This window comes from Sphaerodactylus townsendi, linkage group LG02 (assembly GCF_021028975.2).
Source record: "Sphaerodactylus townsendi isolate TG3544 linkage group LG02, MPM_Stown_v2.3, whole genome shotgun sequence".
NCBI lineage: Eukaryota > Metazoa > Chordata > Lepidosauria > Squamata > Sphaerodactylidae > Sphaerodactylus > Sphaerodactylus townsendi.
In genome coordinates, this window is record NC_059426.1 from 174709864 (window position 1) to 174715863 (window position 6000).

Sequence of the window (6000 nt, forward strand, 5' to 3'; positions counted from 1 at the left end):
TAGGATTTATACTACCCCCACCTTTCTCTTTTGTAAGGAGGCTCAACAGGGGCGTACCTGGGCAAACTGGCGCCCGGGGGACAAAACCTGAGTTTGGCGCCCCCCCCCCCCCCCGCAGCGTATGGGCGGCCACCCTCCCCCACCATGACCAAACAATGATTTTTTTTGTACCAGCTCACAAAACACCTCCCACTCCCAGCAAAGCATACGTGGCTCTCTCCCCACCAACTCTTTTCCTGATTTCCTAATCACAACAACCCTATGAGGTAGGTTGTTAGCCTGAGAAACAACTCCAAGCCAGTGCAAGTGGGTACTGGCTCAAGGAGGCTGACAAGCGCCTTTCCCTCCCCCCCGCCCCCACAACAGACACCTTGTGAGGTCGGTGGGGCTGAGAGAGTTCTGAGAGGACTGCGACTAGCCCAAGGTCACCCAGCAGGAATGCAGGTTCACCAGATGAGCCTCCGCCACTCAGGTGGAGGAGTGGGGAATCAAACCCAGCTCGCCACATTAGAATCCACCTGCTCTTAACCACTACCCCACGCTGGCTCTCAAGATGCCCAAAGTTACTGGGACGCGGAGGGGTGGGCTGTTCACTGATGAGTTTTGCTGTCACGAGAAGGACGTTCCAATGGCTTCTCCTGGCTTTTTGTTTCCTTTTGTGGCAAGGAGTTCCGCCGGTCGTGTGTGAAGATGGTCAAAGTTAACAGGGATAGGAAACGATGGTCTTCTCCCGCAGCCCCTGTCCCCTGTTTAGTTACAGGCAGCCATGAATGAGGACAACCCACCCTTGGATGATAACTCTGAATAACTCTGGCAAATGCTATACCAGCCCTGGCTCCATCTTGTCCCGGTGAGTTCCACTGGCCTAGCTTAGAAGAGCCCAAAATTACTGAGATGTGGAAAGGGGGCCTGTTCTCCGACGCGTTTTGATATCATGAGATGCTGTCCAGAAGACCATCCAATGCCCTGGCTTTTTGTTTCAGCTTGTGGCAGAGAGTTCCACAGGCCTTGGGTGAAGAAGCCCAAAGTTACTAGGGTTGATGAGAGGGTGGCCTTTTTTTCTGCGGTCCATTTAGGTTCTGGCAGTAGTTGATGGACCACAGTGGTAGGATCCAAAAATCTTAGTAACAGGTTCCCATGGTGGTGGGATTCAAACTGTGGTGTAGCGCCAATGGGGCTGGGTGGGGCACGACAGGGGCATGGCCGGGCATTCCTGGGGCGGGGTATTCCTGGGCGGGGCTGTGGCGAGGACACAGCCGCTGCGCCGGTCCTTGGGCGGGAAACGAATGCACGCAGGCGCAGGCTGCCACGCACGCCGGGGCCCCTCCTGCTAGACTGCTTCAAGTTCTGCGCGCTACTGCTGAGAGGAGGGGCGTAACTAAGGCCAAAATCCCGTGGCAAAATCACCAATGAGTAACCCCCTCTCGGCACACACAAATAATGAGTAACCTACTCTCGGGAACCTGTGAGAACCTGCTGGATCCCACCTCTGCCGGTTCTGCCGAAGTGGTGCGAACCTGCTGAATCCCATCACTAGTTATGCTCCATCCTACATCTTACACCAGCGTTTGAAGTGTTTTTTTTTCTTCTGGCCAGCCTCTGTTGTGGAAATCAGTTGGGGTGGGAAGAAAATGCCGAAATCACCGGGGAGAAAAGTATAGCTTCAATGTCTTTAAAAGTAAATAAAAACAAAGCCCCTTAAATACTGATATGCTTCTCGCGGTGATCTGCCTCTGAAGATGCTAGCCATAGATGCGGGGGAAATGTAAGGGGCAAAAACTACCAGTCCACAGCGACACAGCCTGGAAACCCCACAACAGCCAGCATGTTAAACTGAGTGAAGTGGGGGAGGGAGACAATATTCAAGTGGGAAGGAGTTCACCTAGTTAGTACTAGAGAAAATAGGTTGACGGTTATAGAGAGAACTGAGCGAATAGTTCAAAAACCCAGCAGTGAGGGGGATAAAACCTTAAATAAGCACCCACGGGGATGACCTGGAACTCTTAACCCAGCATAATAAATATCATATAATAGGGATCACTGAAACCTGGCGGGATGAATCTGATGACTGGAATGTAATAATTGAGGGGGACAACCAGAGGTGGGATCCAACCAGTTCTCACCACTTCTCTAGAAGCGGTTACTAATTTTTTTTCTGAGTGCCAAAAAGGGGTTACTAAAGCAACCTCCCTGCCCAATAGGGACTGGAGGTGCGTGTGTGCGGCGGCGCCGCTGTTTGAATCCCACCACCATCGGAACCTGTTATTAAAATTTTTGGATGCCACCACTGAGAACCGGTTGTTAAAATGGTGCCTGTAAACAACCAGTTGTTAAATTATTTGAATCCCACCACTGAGCATAACGTCCCTCACCTGTGTAGGGCTTCCAAGAACTTCCACTGGCTTCCTGGACAAAAAATCCCTTTCACTCTGTTTAGACATCAGATCCAGCCTGACACGGAGGAAGACTGGGGGCAGAATTGTCAGAATGATGAAGTCACTTCTGGAGGAAAACTGGAAGTAAGGCAGGAGTCACTGGAAAATCTATGGCCGCTTCGCTTTGTGATTAGACAGCCGCAGAGCCATCTGACGGCCCGGGGCTGCCAAAAAAGGCTCCTGGCGCCGCTGCTGCAAGCGACAGGTGCGGCGACAACATCTTCCCTCGCTTCAGGGAAGGCTTTGGGGCTTGGCGCCCTAAGCAACAACCCTTTAAAGAGGTTATTTGTTGAGGATCGTCTTCCTGCGGTAGCGGTCGCGGGCAGCGCTTTTATGGTGGCACTTTTCAGCCGTATGGTAGTGTCCTCCAGCGTCGCCTTCGAGCCACACTGTCCCTCCCACCTCCAGGGTCGGAGGCAGCGCTGCATGGAAGACTCGCGGCACCTTCCGCAGGCGGCGAGGAGGATTTACCCGCAAGTGGGGCGAGGAAAACTGCAGAGGCTGCCCGGCGGAGCCGCCGTGCACGACCTGCCGCTGCCTCCTTCGCTGCTCCGCTCGCGACGCCAGATAAGCGGTAGTGAGCCTTCACGCCGCATAGAACTCCTGCCGTATTGATAGCGCAGCTGAAGTGCAGAAACGGCCCAAGACTTTAGCATAGGGTTTCTGGCAATTCCTAGGGCTACCTGTAACCCCCCTGCTCAGAATGGGTTGACCCAGTAAGGGGTGGAGACTCAAAGCAGCAAGAGGCTGCAGCAGACCTCATGTAGTTTGGAGGAGACAAGGCTACCAGACTCGGACCTTGATTTGTATAAGCCCTTAACACCTTGTTAAGGTAACTGCAATGTTGTTGGGAACTAGTGGGAAGGTAGTTGCTTGTTTTTGCTATGTTGTAAATGTTGGAGTTTATTGTTTCAGGGTTTCTTTTTGTGTTTGTAATGGGTGATAATGGGTGATAATGGGAAACCTTCATCGTGTTGAATCCTGTCCATCAAGCCCTTGAAGTCTTCAGGAGCCAACCCACTTGCCAAGAAGAATTGGACTTGGCAGTATCAGTGGACTGTAAATAGAAGGACTTGAAAATGCAACCTGAACAGGACCTTGAAGTGTGATGCTAAATGTTGATGTTTGATGTTGTATGTTAAGAAAGTAAACCATTTTGTTTTGTTTTTTATTTGATGTTGCAAACTCATTCCAAGTTCTGACCCACAGAACCCACAAGCTGAGGTTACATACCCATTGCCACTTCTGGGTTTTCCCTGGAAGTGAGGTCATTACATCAGCCATTTTTTTCCATTGCTGCTCCCTGGCTTATAGTCGTGACCGAAACGGTTCATTATCTGTGTGCCATACTGCAGCTGGGGAATTTGCACACCAGCTGATATTGTATCAGAAACTTGATTCAGGTTATGTAACTCATAACCTGAATCAAGTTTCTGTACACAGCTGGTGTGTAACATTTTCACTACAGCTGGTGTGGCACAGATGTGTTCAGTCTTGCTCTTTAGGTTTTTTTTTTCCTTTGTTTTCTTTCTCATGTGTTGCAAAGAAGTCTCCGGAAAATCGATTGAACCAAATCTTGCCCCTGAACTCAAGTATATTCCCTGTGCACCTTTGGGAAGCATCTTTGACATTTTTGCTCCTCAAATGGAAAAAAAAATCATAAGTATTCCCCCCCCCCCCCAAGAACTGCTACACAGAGATAGAGATCAAAACTGGGAAGCTGGTGCCACCCACCCACCCATCCCCAGAACTGTGTGACGTCCAAAGGCACGGTTTCCCGAGTATTCGTTATAAAAAACCGTCGCACTAAAAGTGATTAATTTTGCACGTGGCCCTCTTGAGCAGATCTCCGGGGCTATTTGGGAAGGAAAAATAAAACAAATGGATCTCTTTTGCCTTAAGTATTAAAATTCTCCGCAAGCATAATTCACGCAAACGCCTGGACCAGATGTTGTTCCAGAACCACTGCAAAAAAAAAACACACCACCTTCCTGCATCAAGCTTCAGGAGTAACGTCTACCAGAACTTCAGCCGCGGCGGTCTCGGCTCCGACGTCAAACGTTAAGTCTGTGCAAGGCTTTGGTTCAGAAAGAAGCGGGGAAATAAGACCATCAATTCGCCCTGAATGTTGAAATCAAAACGAGGAAGGCGCCTCGATGAGTCACTCATTCTATCTCGACCTTGCGGTTTGAGCGTTGGCATTCCATCTTGTCTTTTTTCTTGCCTCGTTTAAACCTCGGTGCATGTTTAAACCTCAGCGAGAATAAGGTAAAGCATGCGGCTTTCTGAGAAAGATTTTGGCCCTGCCACCCTCCACCCCTGCCCCGCTGCTCCGAATGGAAGTAGGGCTACCCTCCATCAGGACAAGAATCCATCTAAGAATACTTTTGTATCATAAAACCTTGGCAACTCTAAAAGTCCAACCAATTAGTAAATCTGAGCTATAGACACATGACGAGAACAAACAGGGGGAGGACCAAATTTCTCCCATATTAGCTCTTCACGAAATTCCTGATCTGAAATGGGATGCTAGCAAAATTCGTGACTGGCTCTATAGTAGAGATGCTCTACGAGACAAACAACTTGCTTCCGTTCAGAAATACTCCCCATGGTTCTCCTGCGTCAAAAAGAACAAACGTGATGCACAATATCTCACAAATCTCAAGGAAGCAAACCTAAGGAAATCGTTCACTTCCCGAGATGCCAGACGTTCAAATCAGAACAATCACTGGGGAGCTAGGCTAAAACACCAAAAGAGCTACGTGTATGCAGATGTAGTTTAAATCAGAGTGACGACATAATACACCACAGACTTCATTGCCCTTTTTACTCTGCTATCCGCAACAAATATATCAATGATATCCTGTCAGGCCTGACAGGCAGTGAGGAAGAGAAAGTTTGCTTTCTGATGGCGGACGGGTTACATTCAAAGTAGCGATATGCATGTTTTTAGCAGCGAAAATCAGAGAACGTTTAACTGGTGTTCAAAACATACAAGCTAAGTTGTAATAAAAGTAGTTAGAAAACCTTTATAATTACAATCAGATCCTGCTATGAGTAAATATATGATGCTTCGGTAACTTAACACTAATAGAACTGTAATGGTTCTACACTCTAAAGCTTGCAAAAATCCTCACAATGTGTTTTATATTTTTGTAAACTGTGGGGAGTAGGGCTTTGGTTGAAGTATCTGTTTATATGTGTATGGCCTGTGGCTAATAAACCTTGAATTGACCAAGATGCTGCCAGCTACAGCTGCCATCCAGCAGTGGCATAGGAGGTTAAGAGCTCGTGTATCTAATCTGGAGGAACCGGGTTTGATTCCCAGCTCTGCCGCCTGAGCTGTGGAGGCTTATCTGGGGAATTCAGATTAGCCTGTACACTCACACACATGCCAGCTGGGTGACCTTGGGCTAATCACAGTTTCTCAGAGCTCTCTCAGCCCCACCCACCTCACAGGGTGTTTGTTGTGAGGGGGGAAGGGCAAGGAGATTGTCAGCCCCTTTGAGTCTCCTGCAGGAGAGAAAGGGGGGATATAAATCCAAACTCTTCTTCTTCTTCAATT